The sequence below is a fragment of the Sus scrofa genome, chromosome 1, assembly GCF_054392235.1.
Source record: "Sus scrofa isolate SSC_HxYL_T2T_F1_AM1 chromosome 1, Sscrofa_HxYL_maternal_Yorkshire_Landrace_v2.0, whole genome shotgun sequence".
Classification (NCBI taxonomy): Eukaryota; Metazoa; Chordata; class Mammalia; order Artiodactyla; family Suidae; genus Sus; species Sus scrofa.
The window spans coordinates 107,162,396-107,181,924 of NC_139383.1; the positions used below are offsets into that span (position 1 = coordinate 107,162,396).

At 39.9% G+C, this 19,529-nt stretch overlaps 1 protein-coding gene across 6 annotated transcripts in view; it reads right to left on the reverse strand.

The window, feature by feature from the left end:
* The window catches only part of ZBTB7C (zinc finger and BTB domain containing 7C), a 405,029-nt gene that overhangs the window by 222,679 nt on the left and 162,821 nt on the right, over positions 1-19,529 (reverse strand). Inside the window, exons 3-4 of one of the 6 annotated variants that reach the window (XR_014808567.1) lie at positions 11,684-14,158; positions 8,139-10,643 (exon numbers count right to left, since the gene is read on the reverse strand). The exons of the other annotated variants lie outside the window; for them this stretch is intronic. The gene's annotated coding sequence lies outside the window, so the exon portion shown is untranslated. Of the gene's footprint in view, positions 1-8,138; positions 10,644-11,683; positions 14,159-19,529 lie in introns of those variants that run through there. 6 annotated transcript variants of the gene reach the window in all.

Genomic DNA, 19,529 nt, shown 5'->3' on the forward strand with positions numbered 1-19,529 from the left:
CTGCCCGACCTCCACCCTCTGGCCTGATAGCTGCTGCCAAGGGCGGAGGCTGCAGCAGGAAGAGCAGAAGCAGCCCTGGCAATCGCCGTGCCCTCCCCCTGCCCACCCACAACCTGCCTCGGAGGCCAGGAGTCAGGAGGTTCTGAGCAGAAGTAAAACCAAAGACAGAGGCTTCAGCTTAGAGGACATTCAACACACACACACTCATATACCCACACCCCCACTAATATGTGTTCACACACACACACACATCCTCACACTTCCCGCACACTCCCACATGCTCACACACTCACACACACTCGAGACTTAACAAAGATATTTCTCCCACCCCTTCCTTTATCCCCCACCCCCCTCAAAAGGAATCCATCTGGCTCTGCAGTGGCAGCCACAGAGCTTCAGACCATCTGGAAACAGCAGCACAGAAGAGCCATGCCAGGCTGGAGGTGCAGCCAGCCAGGGTCAGGAAAGAGGGGAGAACGAGGCGGCAGCCAGAGTCCAGTCAAACCGCCCTGTTCAATCCCCTCTGATCTGCCCACCCCACAAAATGTCCCCAGACAAGCCCCTGTGTCTGCGTGGGCAGCTCGCCTGGACTCCAACTTCCTGTGTTCTGCTCGCCCACCTCTGCTGCCCGGTCCACGCCAGCGCCCACTCTGGTGACATTCAGAAACAGCCACACAAAGTCTAATTTGAGCTCCAATCTTCCCTGGCTATGCTTGTGTGGTTTCTAATTATTTTATTCCCAAGATTTACTTTGATGGATAGTTATACATTTTCCAATTTACTGTAACAGTGTCGTGTAAAAGGGCCCTTAAAAAAAAAATGTGTGGATTAGTCCATGCTGTTAATTTCCCCAGCTCTGAGAAGAAATCTGCAGATAATCACCCACCCTAGAAGCTCTGATTCAATCCTCATTTCCTTTAATACTAATAAAATGGACAGTTCATTTATAAGAAGTTCCCTAAAAGAGGGTATTGAAAAACATTATATTTCTTTTAAAGTTGTTAAAGGGCATAAATCCATTACTCAGATAGAGATCGCTTAATAATTTAATGCCTTTGGCTTGGCATTGTTCCCAGAATATTTTCATTTTATCTGTCTTTATTTTCAGGTTGGAACAAATTGAGGAATAATCAGCTCTGTTGGCGGGAAGTATCCGAGAGTCCACAGGAAGGAAGAAATGGGGGAGCCTGGGTAGGGGTTGGCTGCACAGCCCCCAAGACTGTCTTTCTCACAGGCCTTCAGTCTGGGGAACAGCCCTGGGGTGGGTGCTAAGGGCAGGCCGGTTAAGCTAGCCTCCCCCTTGGGCTTCCACGTAGTGGGCTGGCTGACTCTGCCTCAGGGGAGCACGGAGCAGCCTGGGAGGTGCCCCCACCCCAAGAGGCAAGCAGGTGGGAGGGCCCATAGACAGAGTCTTTCTGCAAAGGGGATTAGTTTGCATTTCTAAATAAAATCATTTACATGATGTATTAACCCAACTCGGTAATTAAAATCATTAACGTTTCTTTGTGCCAATTAGCAATAAAGGGGAACTCAGTGTGGGAACCAACATTCCTTCATACAGGCTCATCCAAGAACTCCCCTGAGGAGGGCTGGGAAGGTTCCTCCTGCCTCCCCCCTCACCACCCAGCTCTGCTGATCCTCCAGTCGAGGACCCTCAGCTGACTCACAGTACAAGTGCTCCGGGAATGTCCGCCCCAACCCAGTTAAAAGGTTTGGAAAGCGGCCCTGGATTGAATAGAAAGTTGGTTGAGCTTAAGCCACTCCAGCTCTCTGATTAAATCTCTGTGTATTCCTTCCCCTCTCTGGTCCTCAATATCCCCTTAAAATGAATGTGCTTGGGCTGTGGGATGGAAATCCTGTGAAATCAGATTGTTATGATCATTATACAACTACAGATGTGATAAATTCATTTGAGTAATAAAAAAAGGAAAAAATTTTAAAAATAATAATAATACTAAAAAAAAAATAAAGTCTGTAAATTTCTTCAAAAAAAAAAAAAAAAAATTAAGCCAAGGACCTAAAAGGATGCCAGATGGCTCTTTCTAGTTCCCCAGAGCCACAGCAGGTGTCTGCCTCTGTGGGAAGGATAGAGTTTTGGCCTTGATTGGTACTCATAACATGTTTGTTGAAAGGGAATTGAAGTGAACTTGCCAGACCAGTGAGGGGACAGGCATGGGGGGAGATGGGGACATCACTACATTCAGTGCAGGAAGGTACCAGTGGGCCCCTGCCAGAAGGCAGCCAAGGCCAGTAGCATGGAGCCCTCCCCCCCGGGCTCCACTAGGGTGCACCACCTCCACAGGCCCTGCCCATAGAGTGACCTCATCTGGATTCAGGGCCTAGAGGAAGAGTGAATGAAGGCTGCTACAGGAAGCGTAGCCAGAGGGATGGACCTGACATGCAGGAGGACCAACCGGAGGAGGCTCATGCTCCAAACTTCTCTGGAGAGAGCAGCCAGTTCCCTTGGACAGGTGGGCACAACTAGCGATGCCAACAGCCACTTCAATGAATCCCCAAGGCCATCAGAAGGGGTAAAAAAGGTCTTAGGAGGAGTTCCCACTGTGGCCCAGAGGGTTATGAATCCAACTAGTATCCATGAGGACATGGGTTTGATCCCTGGCCTCGCTCAGTGGGTTAAGGATCAGGTATTATCATGAGCTGTGGTGTAGGTCACACACACAGCTCAGATCCTACATTGCTGTGGCTGTGGTGTAGGCTGGCAGCTGCATCTCCAGTTCAACCCTTAGCCTGGGAACTTCTATATGCTACAGGTAAGGCCCTGAAAAAGCAAAAAAAAAAAAAAAAAAAAAAAAAAAACCAAAAAAACTAAGCAGTCAGGCCAAGGCCCTAGGGCAGCAGGGGTGGGGGGCATGAGGGAGTGGGTTGGGCACAAGGAAATCCTATTGCTGCTGTGAATGCTGCAGTCCCTGACACAAAGCCCACAATTGGCCCAGGCACAGGAGATTCATGTACCAACAAGGATCTGGTTCTCTTTTCTTTCTATGGTGTGTCCTGGAAGGAGTGTGCTTTATTTATTTAGTTATTTGCAGTTTTTTTTTTAAATTAAAGTATAATTGATTTATAATGTTGTGCCAATTTCCATTATACAGCAAAGCAACGCCATCATTCATAAATATATGAATACACATATTCCTTTTCTTATATTATCCTCCATCATGTTCTGTTCTTAGAGACTGGATATAGTTCCCTGTGTTATACAGCAGAACCTCATTGCTTAGCCCTTCTAAATATAATAGTTTGCATCTACTAACCCCAAACTCCAAGGCCATCCCACGCCCTCCCTCCCCCTCCTCCTTGGCAACCACAAGTATGTGCTCCATGCCTGTGAGTCTATTTCTGTTTTGCAGATAGGGTTATTTGTGCCACATTTTGGATTATACATATAAGCGATATCACATGGTATCTGTCTTTCTCTTTCTGACTTATGTCACTTAGTATGAGAATCTCTAGTTGCATCCATTTTGCTGCAAATGGCATTATTTCATTCTTTTTATGGCTGAGTAGTATTCTATTGCATAAATGTACCATATCTTCTTAATCCATTCATCTGTGGATAGACATCTAGGCTGTTTCCATGCCTTGGCTATTGTGAATAGTGCTTCTATGAACATAGGGGTGCATGTATCCTTTTGAATTATAGCTTTGTCCAGATATATACCCAGGAGTGGGATTGCTGGATCTTACGGTAGTTCTCTTTTTAGTTTTCTGAGGAACCTCCACACTGTTTTCCACAGCGGTTATACCAATTTACATTCCCACCAACAGTGTTGAAGGGGTCCCTTTTTTCCACACCCTCTTAGAAGGAGTAGGTTTTAGAATAAGAGTGCCACAGGTTCAAATCCTAGCTCCATAGTTCACTAGCTGTGTGGCTTTGAACAAGTTACAGAGAGATAATCTCTTCAGCTTTGGCTTTCCCACATGAAGAATAAGCAAAACCTGACTCAGGATGGTCAGGAGGGTGAAAGGAGGTAAAAAGTATGAAAGTGTCTACCATGATACATGGAATAATGATTTCCATAAAGATCACGTGGCGTGGCAGGTTAAAATGGCTACAAATTCTTGGACATTTCTTTTGTAAAGAGGTAGGGTCTAATTCCCTTCCATTGAATAGGAGCTGGCCTTGTGACTCACTCTGCCAATGGAATGTAGTCCAATGCCATTCTGGACTACCAAGGATGGGTCCTAAGAAGCCTTGAGGCTTCCATGTGGGTCTCTTGGGACATCCTTATGAGCCCAGAGCCAGTATGTAGGAAGCATAGCTGCCCTAAGATGCCCCACCAGAGAGGTCACGTGCAAATGCAGAACCTGACCTTCCTGCCTACCCTGAGGTACTGGATTGAATAGCATTCCCCAGTCCCTCAAACATGTCTACCTGAACTCCGCGAGTGTGACTTTATTTGCAAATAGGGACATTACAGATGTCATCAAGTTAAGTTGAGGTCATAATGGATCAGGGTGGGCTCTAAACCCAAAATGACTGGCATCCTTATAAGAAGGAAGTCTGGACACAGAGACACTGGTGCCTAGAAGGACAGGGCCATGTGAACATAAAGACAGAGACTGGAGTGACGCACCCACAAGCCAAGGAATGCCAAGGATTGCTGGCAACCACCAGAAGCTAAAAACAAAGAAGGATCCTTCCCTAGGGCCTTCAGAGGGAGCCTACACCTGCCAACACCTTGATTTCAAGCTTCTAGTTTCCAGAACTGTGAGGGAATACATTTCTGTTGTTTGATGCCACCCAGTTTGCAATACTTGGTTACAGCAGCCCTATGAAATTAATACACCAGCCAAGATGCCATGCACATGAGCAAAGCCATCCTGGACCCTATAAACTGGCCCATCTGCTAGCCAAGTATCACCATACAACCTCAGTCAATGTCATATGGAGCAAAAAAATCATCCATTTGAGTTCTGTCCAAATTTCTGACCCACAAAATCATGAGATAAAATAAAATGAATTGTTTTAAGCCATAAAGATTTGGGCATGATTAGTTCTGCAGCCATCATTAGAAACACATAGTATGTCAGTGGCTGCACAGAAACTAATATTCAGGTTTCCTGACTCCTACCCAGTTCAGTGGGACTTTCCATTCTACCATACTTTCTCCCAGTCATAAGCCAGTTATTATTCCTATCAGTTCCACATGCACATATCCCTTAAGGCTTATCCCAGTACCCAGTAAGGGTGTAAAATGATTTGAGGACAGGCAAATGCTGTATCATCTTTATACACCTGTACCACTCCCCACCCTAGCTGAGTATTCTGGGAGTCGGGGGCTATAAACAATGGCACAATAATGAACTCAACCAAGGAATGTGGGCAAAAAGGTAAGACAAGAGATTCTTGAGGTGAGGGGGAGTGGGGATGTTGAATGGGAAAGGAAAACTCAGATTGTGAGGGGCTTTGGATGCCAGGCTGAAAGGTACAAAGACAAGACCCCTACCCATCCCCCATCACTGTGGATATTCTAATGGGAAGACCAGTGCAATGGAAACAGCCAGCACCATCTCACTGCCTATATTACCAGCTCATCCCAACTGGCTGGATGTCATCTGCTTTCTCCAGTACTTCCTAGTAGTTAAGGACACTTGTGAAACACTTATGCGTACTCAGAAACCCAGGTCCAACACAACCAAATGGATAGAAGTTTTGAAAATCAAGGCCTGGATATTAACAGCTATGTCATCTTCAAACAAGTCTACAGGGTTTCTGGGAGAGGTTGATGTTCACATGTTTTTCGTTAATAAAGGGAAATGTTAGCTCAATTATTGCAACAACTCCGGGGAGGAGGGAGGCTGCTTGTGGCAAAGGTCAAGGGCTGATAAGATACAGAAGTCCATTTATGAGATCCCAACCTTGCCACCTTGGGACTCCCACCTGGTGTTGGCCTCTTCTTTGAGGATGGTTGGGTCCACTCCATCTGCCTTGGTCATTAGCTTCACTCTACTGCTTCTAATAGCAATCTGTGCCAGTGAGAGTTGCTCCCATATGTCAATTTCCGGGGTCATTGATCACAATACATGAGCCTCTGGAACTGCTTCCAGAAGTTTAAGCACTTGGAGTGTCCTACCTCCATCTCCCAATTTGAATGTTACCCAAATATCAAGATCCAGTACAAATCCTTTCTTCCTGGAGTCTCCTACAAATCCGCTATCAGACTGGTCTCTTTGAGCTTACAGCAGTGTACCGTTTATGGTAGCAAATTGTTTTGTAATAACCCTATTGTCTTAAAACTATCTTTTACAGCTACCTGAATATATTTTAAATGTATCATTCTAATAAAAAGGAAGGCACACTGAAGGTAGAAAAATTGAAAAATAAGCATATATATATGCTGAAACTTAGGTCTCTGTCCAATCCTAACCCCTAGTCCTCTTCCTCACAAAAAAAAAAAAAAAAAAAAAAAAAGGCTGTGAAGTTTTTTGGTTTAGTCTTCCAGAAATATATTGTGGCTACATAAGCATACAGATGTGTACATATATGGATCTTGACCTTGATCTACTAAGAATTGTCCTCATGCAATGCTGGTTTGGGGAATTACTCGTGTGTACTTGAGAAGGATATATATTCTCAAATGCTGGGCACAGGGTTCTGCATATGGCCACTATATTAAGCATTGTGTTGACTTTTTCAGGTTTTCCATTTGATTATTAATTTTTTGATGTATTTTATCTATCAAGTATTGAGAAAAAATATGTTTAGGTTTTCCACTTACAAGAGTGGATTTGTTCATTTTTCCTTGTACTTTTGTCTTCTTTTTTTTTTTGCTTTGTGTATTTTGAAACTAAGTTATTAGGTACATTAAACTTAGAACTCATATCTTCCTGAAGAATAGAAAAGTTTATTATTATTTTGTGAACCTGCTTAGCTCCAATAGTGCTTCTTGCCCTACAAACTTATTTTTGTGATATTAATATAGCTACACTAGCCTTCTTCTGGTCAGTGTTGGCCCAGTAAATGTTCTTCCATTCTTTCACTTTTAATCTTTCTATGTCTCTTATAAACTGCACATGGATGGAGTTCAGTTTTTTCTTAATCCAGTCTGACTGATGCCTGTCTACTAGTTGAGAAGTCAAATCTATTTACATTTATTGTAATAACTGATATATATGGATCTATTCTACCATCATATATGGTACTTTTCAATTTACTCTTTTCCCTCTTTTTTTTCCCCTCATTTACAACCTTCTTTAGAAAAGACTGAGATTTTTTTAATTACATTTTTCTCTCCTTAAAAGTTATACACTCCATTTCTATTATTTTAGTGCTCACCTTTAAGTTTTTAACAGGAATTCTGAAAGTCCAAAATTCATACTACTACTCCTGTCCCAGGCAAATCAAGGTCTGTAGAACCCTTTTACTCATTTCCTTTTATCTTATAGATTTAGATTTTAGGTCTACATCATTATTTTATCCCATAGATTAATCAGTATTGTTATTTTTATAAAAATTAATATTTGCTTGTATGTACCCATTTGTTTACCAAGTATTCTGTTCTCTAATCCTCAATGCTTCTTCATCTTCCTTTTGCAGTGAGTTTCCTTCTTTCTTAAATATATGTTTTAGGAGTTTCTTTGGTAAATATCTTCTGGTGCAAACTCTGAATTTTTGTTCAAATATGCCTTTCATGGTTACTTATAATAGCATAAAATTCTAGTCTGATATTTTTTTTCCCTCTCAGCAACTTTGAAGATGTCTTCTGGATGCTGTAATTGATGTCAAGAAGTCATTTAGTTTTCTAGTTTTCTTGTCGTTTGTAGCTCTCTCCATCCTGGTTGATTTTGTGGATCTTTCTTTCTTTCTTTCTTTCTCACATTTTTTTAGGGTCACATGTGTGGCATATAGAAGTTCCCAGGCTAGCGGTCAAATTGGAGCTGCAGCTGCTGACCTACACCACAGCCACAGCAACACCAGATTGGAACCACATCTGCACTCTACACCACAGCTCAGGGCAACATCGGATCCTTAACTGAGCAAGGCCAGGGATCAAACTTGCATCCTCATGGATACTAGACAGGTTCCTAACTTGCTGAGCATCAATGGGAACTCCAATTCTTTAGATCTTCCTATCATTTATGTTACGCAATTTCACTTTCAAGTTTCTAAATGTGTATTTCTTTTCATTTATGTTTTGGGGATTCATTTTGCTTCCCTAATCTGAGAATTTATTTCTTCCACAATTCTGGAAAAGCTTTATCTTCCCTTTCATTTATTCTTTAAAGATCACCTCTTTTTCATTTTCACTATTCTCTTCTTCTATATTTAAGAATTAGACACATGTTAGACCTTACTATTCAGCTTTCAGTGTCTCCCAGCTTCAGTGATATTTTCTTTGTTGTTGTTTCTCTGTACTGCATTCTGGATAGTTTCTTCATATCTGCCAGTTAGTTCACTAAGTCTCTTTACAACTAGGTCTAATACTCCTATTCTTCCCATTCATTTCTCATTCCTTTCTAGATCCTAGAAAGAAATCAATCTAATTAGGTTAATCCACTTTGGTGTAAGATCAATGACAGCTCTTCCAGAAGGTATTTAAATGCCTCATAAATGGATACCTATCCCCACAACCTTAGAACAGGGCTTTGCCCATGACAAAAACCTGATAAATCTTTGTTGTATAGATGTATGAACCTTAAAGGAATAAATAAACTTATAGCTCAGAAAGTCAACAAAGGCACCACACAAACCCTTCCCAACTTCAGGAAATAGAGAAGTTCAGACTCTTATTTGAGAGATACTCAACTTCAGTCATCAAAGAAATGAAAATTATAATCATACTATATACACATCAAAGGTGGAAAAATTAATTTCAATTGTTGGTGAGAAGGTAGAGTAATAGGAAATGTAAATTGATATATAGTCTTTGCCTGCTCGGGGGAGTATAATGCGATGTAACCACTCCGGTAAAGGACAATTTGGTGTGAGACAGTAAAAAAGAAAATAAGTATGTTAGATACATCCCTGCCTATACATTCTGAGATGTATACTACATAGCTACCTGCCAATAAGATTTACAGCAATTTGTTTGTATTTGCCCCAAACTGGAAATAAGCAATTATCCAAAGTAGAAATGATTTTAAAAATTAGTGTATACTCACATATTTTCGTACAATGAAGATGAACAACTATACACAACCAAATAGATGATTCTTACAAACATAATGTTGAGTAAAAGAATAAGGCCTAGGAGTTCCTGGCTCAGTGGTTAATAACTCCGATTAGGAACCGTGAGATTGAGGGTTCAATCCCTGGCCTTGCTCAGTGGGTTAAGGATGCCGCATTGCTGTGGCTCTGGCGTAGGCCAGTGGAAACGGCTCTGATTTGACCCTTAGCCTGGGAACCTCCATATGCCACTGGAACGGCCCAAGAAATGGCAAAAAGACAAAAACAAAAATGCCTAAAAGAATGCATATATAATGATTCCATTTTTATTAGATTCCAAACCAAGAAAATAGAAATGATTAGGACAAAGACATAGTTGGTAAAAGAAAACCAAGGAAATTATTACCATGAAAACAAGGCAAACAGGAGAGGAAAGGAGTCCCTGGAAATTCCTAAGGATTCTTGATACTGATGGTGGTTACTTGGGTGTTTGAATTATAGCAATGTACTAAATGGCATGTGCAAATTTTATGTGCTTTCCTATGTGATATTACATTTAAGGGTAAAATTTTTTTTCAATAAACAGGATTGGAAGAATAGAGGCAGAAGTGTCTCAAGCACCTTTTCTTACAAAGCTGCTAGAAGATGTGTTCCATCAAAACAAGGGGGCAAACCAAGAAAGAAGATATTAAATCCCGGAAACAGGGATTCAGACAGGAGGGGTCAAGAGAATCCATAGAATGACAGTGAATGATAATCCCAGAGTGATAGCTGTGCACCAGGGAACAACTAGACAAGAATGTCAAAAATCTACAGAGAGATTTCAACATGGAGAAAAAATTGAAAGATTGATTTTTTTTTAAAGGATTAGAAAGGTATCTATTCCTACTAAGGGAACACTTGAGGTTGAATTAATGATAAATATACAGAAAACTAATCAAATAAACATATAAACAAAACCAAAGATAATTAATAACTCCATGGAAAACAAAAAGTTGTACCAGAAAGGACTCATCTTGTATATCACACAGCTCAGGTGTAACCAGCATACATCATCACAATAATGTAAACAGTACATACGGATCTAACCACAACTATGAGTTAAAGATGGGAATAGAGGAAACATGGGTTTCTGCTGTGGATCCAGGGTAGAGGGAGCTAAATCACCATCTTTCATAGTAGAAAGTCAATAAATAATAGTGTTCAAAATATAAAAATGAGAAAGTAGTGGCATGAGCATATTAGACATAGGGAAATTAAAATTTCAAAAGAAATACAGCCCAAAAAATCAATTAAAAAAAGAAAAAGAGGAGTTCCCGTCGTGGCGCAGTGGTTAACGAATCCGACTAGGAACCATGAGGTTGCGGGTTCGGTCCCTGCCCTTGCTCAGTGGGTTAACGATCCGGCGTTGCCGTGAGCTGTGGTGTAGGTTGCAGACGCGGCTCGGATCCCGCGTTGCTGTGGCTCTGGCGTAGGCTGGCAGCTACAGCTCCGATTCAACCCCTAGCCTGGGAACCTCCATATGCCGCGGGAGCGGCCCAAGAAATAGCAACAACAACAACAACAACAGACAAAAAGACAAAAAAAAAAAAAAAAAAAAAAGAAATACAGCCAAAAAGAAAAAAGTGGTTGTCTCTGGCAAGTGGGAAATGAGGTGGCATGGGGAGAGGACTGCAATTTTTTTGTAATAAGTCTTACTGAACCAGGTGATTCTTTTAAATGCTGGACTTACATAGTTTGACAAGCTATAAAGATAAAATTAAATTTAAAGGGAAGGATGGGACATGGTGTTTCGCTTGGAGGTGTGAAGGCATCATCGCAGGGAAACTCTGCTCCTCCCAGCCTCTGCCAGGACATCCCTGCCCCAGGACTCACCTCAACCACAGCCAGGGCCAGGACTGAGTCAGAGATGAAGGGTGCCAGGCTGAGCTGCCCATGAGCACAGATAGGACAATCTTAAGTGAATAGCAAGATACACAATACACCAAAATTATACCCGGATGAGTAGGGCTACCCTAGGGCTGCAAGCAAGAACTACATCATGTAAGGGGCTCTATTAATATGTTACCTCATGATGCCAAATATGAAAAGCATCTTGTAATGTTAATGCCACTTAAAAGGCATTTTATAGAATCCAGGGGTGTTCTTGTGGTGCAATGGGTTGAGGATCCAGCACTGTCACTGCAGCAGCTTGGGTCGCTGCTGCGGCCTGGGTTTGATTCCCTGATTCCCTGGCCCAGGAACAACCAAAATGTTGCCTCAGGTGCGACCAAAGGAAAAAAAAAAAAAAAAAAAGACATTTCATAGAATTCAACTATCAGTTCTAATAAAACTTTAAGAACAAGAATAGGAGTCCCCGTCGTGGCTCACTGGTTAACAAATCCAACTAGGAACCATGAGGTTGCAGGTTCAATCCCCGGCCTTGCTCAGTGGGTTAAGGATCCGGTGTTGCCATGAGCTGTAGTGTAGGTTGCAGATGCAGCTCAGATCCCATGTTGCTGTGGCTGTGGTGTAGGCTGGCAGCTGTAGCTCTGATTAGACCCCTAGCCTGGAAACCTCTATATGCCATGGGTGTGGCCCCAGAAAAGACAAAAAAAAAAAAAAAAAAAAAAGAAAGAGAGAGAGAGAATAAAAAGAATTTCTGTTAATAACAGAGTATCTATATTTAAACTAAATTAAAATTAATCTAAGTTCCAGAACATATAAGGATGCCTATTACTATCACTGTTACTGAAATCACTAATACAAATATAATGATTTAATATTGTCTTGAAAGTTCCTATCAAAAAAAGAGATAAAGACAGCATAAGGGAAATAACTGTTGAAAACAGAGAAAAGTATTGCTTGTTTATGATGTACTTATATACCTAGAAAATTAAATCAGCCAAAATGATTCTACTCTAAAAATATCTAGTGATCCTGTTAAACTATGTCAGATTATGCCTCTATCGAGCCCTCTCATCTTATTCAGATTAAATCCAGTTTCCTTACAAGGGCTCCACATCATCTGGTGACAACCTCAGGTTTCCTCACTCTCTCCTGTGTTTGCTCCGCTCAAAACACGTGACTTCCCTGTTTCCTCCAAATGCTCTGTATGTGCCCATCTCAGGGCCTTTGCACTTGCTGTTCCCACTGTCACTTATTCAGGTCTCTGTTCAGATGATAACTATCTGAACATCTCAAATATCACTGGGCACTAAATCTTTCCCTTGTCATTCTTTACTTTTTCTTTATAAGAGGTACTGCTACCTGACATATTAGATATGTATTTGCCTCTCTTCTCACTAGACGATAATGGCTAGTAAGATGGAAATGTTGTATCCTTGGAGCCTAGAAGAACACCTGGCCTATGAAGCCACTAGAAACTCTGCACTAAATAAATGACTAAATGAAAGGCACATGAAATACTCAAAAGATCCAAAGACAATTGCTTTCTGTTCTTTGAAAAAATAAAAAGTACTCAAGGATGAAGAGACTGACAATCCCCATACATAAGAGTATTAAAACTTCTTTATAATGAAAATTAAAGTTAAAAAGAGGACAACAAACTGGGGAAAAGATTTGAATCAACAAGACAAAAATAATGAATACGTATAGCATATAAACAGCCCCTTTAAATTTATAAGAAAAATGCCAAAAAGCATAACAGATAAATAAACACATAATTCACAGATTGATCAACACAAGATAACACACTTGGAGAAATAGAAGTCTTCACCAATAAACTAAGAATGTAAATTAGAGCAAACTGGGATATCATTTTATCAGTCAAATTAGCAACAATGGCAAAAAATGCTTTTGCTAACTGCTATTGTAGTTGAGATGAAATGAGTAAATGTATTCCAGAATGATGACACTGTGTTAAACAATATTTTTGGAAAGCAGTTCAGCAATATAGAGAAAGAGCCATATAGATGTGTGTGTCCTCTACCAATAATTTCTCTATTAGGAATTATTCCTATGGAAATGCAACAGCTGCAAAAAGCTATTTGCAAGAAGATGCTCACTGCAGTGTTATCTATAAAAGCCCCAAACTGAAAACATAAATGGCTAACATTTCAGGGAATGGTTTAATAAATTACTGTACCTCAGCACAATGGAATATTATGTGACCATTAAAATGATAATTATGCAGAAACATGAAAAATGTTTATGATCCACTGGTCACTGAAAACAAGCAGAATACAAAATAGTAGGTATGTACCATGGACAAAATGCCCAGCGTGTATGTACATTTCGAAGATAATATGTAAAAGTAATACAGCAGTTGGACTGAGGTTGGTGGAATTTTATAGTGTTATAAGAAATATTATTTTGAAATGGTCTCTTTAAATGTCCACCCAGAAGCTCCTGTAATTTCTAAGAAGTTAGATTCCGAAAGGCTCTTCCTGTGCCTGAAACATCCCTGCACAAACTACCAATTTGTATATGTCCTTATAAAACTTTATTATCTTTGCTTGTATTTACACTGCAATAGCAGGATCCCTCTCACCACACCTTTCAACAATCCCTCAGCATTACATGTCCTGTAATACTTAACGGCAAAGATGCAGAAATATGTCAAACAAATAAACAAAACCGAACACTCAGGCTAGAGGGAAAAAGACCCTCCTAACCACTCATGGCGCCCACTGACGGTTTGCTGAGCAAATGTGCTTTTGCCTTATGTATCTGAGAGCTTCTTGGTGGAGGGAGGTCTTCACTCTGCCCCAACCAGAACACAGCTGGGGCTTGAGTCCACCTCTAAAGCACAAGGCACATGCTCACATGGATTTCCTGGTCATGATGCATGGGGGGCTAGTATACCCACGAGCCCAGACCCTCTGCTCTTCTGACAACAAGCAGGGCTTGCTGGCACCGAATAGGATGGAAGTCCGGTCTGCCCATAATGCCTTCCGCCCTGTCACCTGCCAGGAGAACAGATGCCCCAACATTCCCTAAGATATCTTCCTGACCTTTCCGCCACTTCCGAGTTGTGAGAATCTGAGCAAGTTACTTCAACTCTGTGCCTCAACGTCCTCCTGTGTAATTCTGGGAGTAAAAAGAATTAAACGAAGTTAATGTCTGCCAAGCAAATGGAACAGTGCCTGCCACATAATAAACACTCCCATCATGTTGGTGATCCCTGGGTTGTTGCCACCAAATGCAATTCACCCATCCCTCCTCTCCACCACTCTCTTTGGTACACATTCCTGGTAAAGAAACACCATCCTAAACCTGGTAGGGGACAGAACCTTTTTGCCTCATGTAATTCACAACTGCCTTCTGGGAAGAAATTAGGGTTGGTAAAATGCTTAAGCAATTTTCTGATAAACTTTAATGAGATTAAGACCTCTTCTGGGAAGCCAGTTACCCACCCACTCAGCTGACTGTCAGTCAGAATCTAATGATCTGGAAACAATCCTTTTTTCTTGTATCCAGTCTAACAGTGATAACCTAATCATTCTGTTTTCCTTTAATTTTTTTCTGTGGGACAATCTAGAATTGGCTGGCTTAAGCATCTTTCTTTATGACCTGCTTGAACTAAAACCTTGACACATGTTCAAAAGTAAAACGTCTGAAAATAAAAAATGACAAACCTATTATAGCACATAAAATAGTTTATAGCATTTATTTGCATTCTTTTCTAATTTTCATACTACAGTTAAGACCCTGGGACACAAGGAAGACCATGCTTATTTTTACCTATATTTTTATGCAGAACTTTGCAACTGATAGATAAAAGACAGCCAATAAATGTTTATTAAGATAATAAATTAATGAAAAAACAGATAGACCTCTAAAAAAAAATGAAAAGAACACTTATTATCCAGAAGAATGGGACCCCAGTATTACAAAGCACTACCAACTTTGGATTCAATTGTAGGTTGAAAACTTATTTTAAGCTGCGTGGCTTGGGGAAAGTCTCTTCAGCTTCCCGAGCTTCCAATTTCTCATCACGCTATATGCTAACAGAGGTGTCCTGAATAGGGACCACTTGTATAGAGAGTGTAGCACAAGGTCAGGTACATTCAGACCTCAAAACATTTTACTTCCTTCCCTTCCCACTGACTCTTGATATGAGTTGGGAAAGTCATTTCCTCTCTCCAGTCTTCAGTTTCCTTATCCATAAAGTGAGAATTTTTTTAAAAATCCCTCAAATGACTAGGACAGAGTCAGGACAAAATATGACAATGAATGTAAAAATATTTTCAAAAGTAATTAAAGCCCAAGGAAGACTTTTGCTTCGAGCCAAGATGGAGAAGCAGAGACCAGATTTATCCTCCTTCCTGAACCAACCAACGTTCTGGACCAAGTACGTGAAACAGACTCTGGGCACCAAGCAATGAAGGGCAATGATACCAGAGAGATGAGGGAAAAAATGATGTGAGTCCTGCAATTGCCCTATTACAGCCATAAGGGATTATCCAGGCCACAGAGCAGAAAGGTGGAATTGAGGCAGAGCTTGATGTTCACCCTGATCTGAGCAGACAGGGCTGAGACCAAAGGAGTTAATTTTTTTAGGATTGAGTACTGAAGAGAAAAGAGTTGTAGAGAGAGAGAGAGAAAAAAAAAAAAAAAAAAAAACCCACCAAGAGATCTGCAGAGAGTTTCCCTCAAATATTCACCAGAGTGCTGATCAGTGCACACATGTGAGGAAAACATCTAATGCTAGGGAAAGAACCACCCAGAAAGATTAGAAGGAACAGTATCTGACACTCGCACAGAGCAAGAATAGTGTTATGCCCATTGACCAGACTGGAAAAACCACATAATTCAGAGAGCAGTGGTTAAAGTACTCAGAAAGGTCTTCACACTGTAAGGGGAAGTAAATAGCCCTAGATTATATATACATCTGGTCCCACTAACAAATCTTTAAAGGAAGGTCTAATAAAATCATACTATTCCCAATAACTTAATTAAGTCCCAGGACAAAGCTCAAGAATATTTGAAGGAATACAAAAATATCTTGAGCACACCAAGATAAAAATCATAATGCCTGATATCTAATCAAAAATTACCAGGTATGAAAATAAGCAATAAAATATGAACCACAATACAGAGGGGGGAAAAATCAATTAATCAAAAGTGACCAAACCTAATACAGAAGCTAGAATTAGCAAAGGACAATGAAACAATTATAACTGTGTTCCATATATTCAAAAAGTTGATATAAAAAAAGACTAAAATCAAACTTTTAGAGATGAAAATTGCAATGTCTAAGATGAAAAATACACTAGTTAGGATTGGTAGCAGATTAGACCTTGCTAAACAGAAAACAAAGAAATAAACAACAACAACGACAAAAACAAAATCCAGGGAACTTGAATAGATAGCAATAGGAATTATATAAAAAGGAAAAAATGGAGAAAAAAAACAAAGAAAAAAATACATAGAGCATCAGTACACTATTGGGGACAACTTCAAATAGCCTGGTATATGTGTAATTTGAGGTTCCAAAGGAAGGGAGAAGAAAAAAGTATTTGAAAAAATAATAGCAGAAAATCACTAAACCTGGTTTTAAAAAAACAAAACTATAAATGCACAGGTCCAAGAAGGCAATAAAAAACAAGAAACATGAAGAAAAGTATTCTGAGACACATTATGTTCAAATTGCTCAGAACCAATATAAAGAGGAAATCTTAAAAGCAGCCAGAGAGGAAAGACACATTATATTCAAAGCAACAAATATAAGATCACAACAAATTTCTCACAGGAAATAATGCAGATAAAAAGACAATGGAACAAAGTCTTCAAACAATGAAAGAAAAAAATTGTCAACCTAGAATTTTCTACACAATTAAAATATTTTTAAAAGGCAAAGATGAAATAAAGACTTAATCAGACATATGAAAGCTGAAAAAAATGTCATAATCAGGAGACCCCCACTTTAAGAAATGTTTAAGGATATTCTTCAAGCAGAACAAAAATGAAACCAGATGGAAGTACAGATCCACACAAAAGAACAATAGTATCAGGAAAGGTCACTGAATTTATAGCTGTATATTTAAAGATAACTGAGTATTTATTTTTAATAATTGCAATATAGTATGTTATAAAACATATGTAAAAGTAAAATGAATGACAATATTAGCATAAAGGACAAGAGGGAAGAAATGGAAATATACTGCTATAAGTTTTGTATACTATACATGAAGTGGTATAATAACATTTGAAGGTAGACTATTATTAACTTGGAAGCAACCATTAAAGTAAAAAAGCAAAGAGTTATAGATGATAAGTTAATGAAAGAGAGAAAAAAGAATCATAAAAAGTAATCCAAAAGGGAGTTCCGGAGTTCCCGTCGTGGCGCAGTGGTTAACGAATCCGACTAGGAACCATGAGGTTGCGGGTTCGGTCCCTGCCCTTGCTTAGTGGGTTAACAATCCGGCGTTGCCGTGAGCTGTGGTGTAGGTTGCAGACGCGGCTCGGATCCTGCGTTGCTGTGGCTCTGGCGTAGGCCGGCTGCTACAGCTCCGATTGGACCCCTAGCCTGGGAACCTCCATATGCCGCAGGAGCAGCCCAAGAAATCGCAACAACAACAACAAAAAGACAAAAGCCAAAAAAAAAAAAAAAAAAAAAAGGGAGTTCCTATCGTGGCTCAGTGGTTAATGAATCCAACTAGGAACCATGAGGTTGCGGGTTCAATCCCTGGCCTCGCTCAGTGGGTTAAGGATCTGGCGTTGCCATGAGCTGTGGTGTAGGTCGCAGACGTGGCTCGGATCCCGCATTGCTGTGGCTCTGGCATAGGCCGGTGGCTACGGCTCCAATTAGGCCCCTAGCCTGGGAACCTCCATGTGCCACAAGAGTGGCCCAAGAAATGGCAAAAAGACAAAAAAGACAAAAACAAACAAACAAACAAACAAAAAAACGGAGCAAAATCTAAAAAAGAAAGAGATAACCTTAATAGCCAATTTATCTGTTAAAGTAATTAAATTTAAAGTTAAAAACCTTCCCATAAAGAAAGTTCTAGACCCAGATGGCTGTCCTGGTTAATTCTACAAGACATTTAAAGAAGGAATTACACCAATTCTACACAAACTTCTCCAGAAAACTGAAGAGAAGGGAATGCTCCCCAACTCACTGTGTAAGGCAGCATTATTCTGACCAACACGAGACAAAGCCACTTCAAGAAAAATACAGACCAATATTCCACATCCACAAGATACAGAGACTGTTACAAAATTTCATCAAAGAGAATTCAGCAATATATAAAGAGGATAATACATCACCACCAAATGGTATTTATCTCAGCATTATAAGGTAGGGTTAACATTCAAAAAGCAATGTAAGTCATCATATTAACAAACCGACAAAGAAAAACCATATGATCATCTGAATAGATACAGAAAAAGGTTTGGACGAAACCCTACCATTTGCTCCTAACTTTAAAAAATAAATCAACAAACTTGGACTAGAAGGGAACTTCCTCATCCCACTAAAGGGCAACTACAAAATAAACAAACAAATCTGTAGCTAAAAATTTTGCGGTGAGCAACTGAATATTTCCCCCTTAGGATCAGAAACCAGTCAAGAGTGTCTGCTTTCCTCACTTCTATTTAACACTCTTCTGAAGGTTCTAGCAAGCGCAATAAGAAAAAGAAATTGAAAATATTCAGATTGGAATGGAAGGAGAAAAACTGCCTTTATTTACAAACAACATAATTGTCTATGTAGAAAATCCAACAGAATCTACAAAAAAGATGCTAGAACTAGTTAGAGAGTTAAGCAAGCTTATAAGATGCAAAACTGATAGATAAACATCTATTGCGTTTTATTTACTAACTGCACAATCTAACTGTATTTCTATATTCTCTCTATATGTTGTTTTTATTTCAACAAATTGGAAGTTGAAATTTAAAGAGAACACTACTTATAACAGTATCAAAACATATGCAATGCTTAGAAATAAATATGACAAAATGTTCCCATCGTGTCTCAGTGATAACAAACCCGACTAGTATCCATGAGGACTTGGGTTCGATCCCTGGCCTTGCTAAGTGGGTTAAGGATCTGGAGTTGCCATGAGCTGGCAGCTGCAACTCTGATTTGACCCCCAGCCTGGGAACTTCCATATTCCACAAATGTGGCCCTAAAATGAAAAAAAAAAAAAAATGACAACAGATGTGTAAAATCCATACACTAAGAACTATAAAACACTGCTTATAGAATTTAAAAATCTAAATAATAGGGAACTATATCATGTTCATAGGTTGGAAGACTACTAATAGATCAGTTCTCCCCAAATGGATGTATAGAGTCAATGCAATCCCAATCAAAATCACAGCAGGTGATTAACATGCAAATTCTAAAGTTCATGTAAAAATGCAAAAGTCCTAGAATAGCCAATGCAATTTTGAAAAAGAACAAAGTTGGAAAACTGACACTATATGATTTCAAAACATGAAATACAGTAATCAG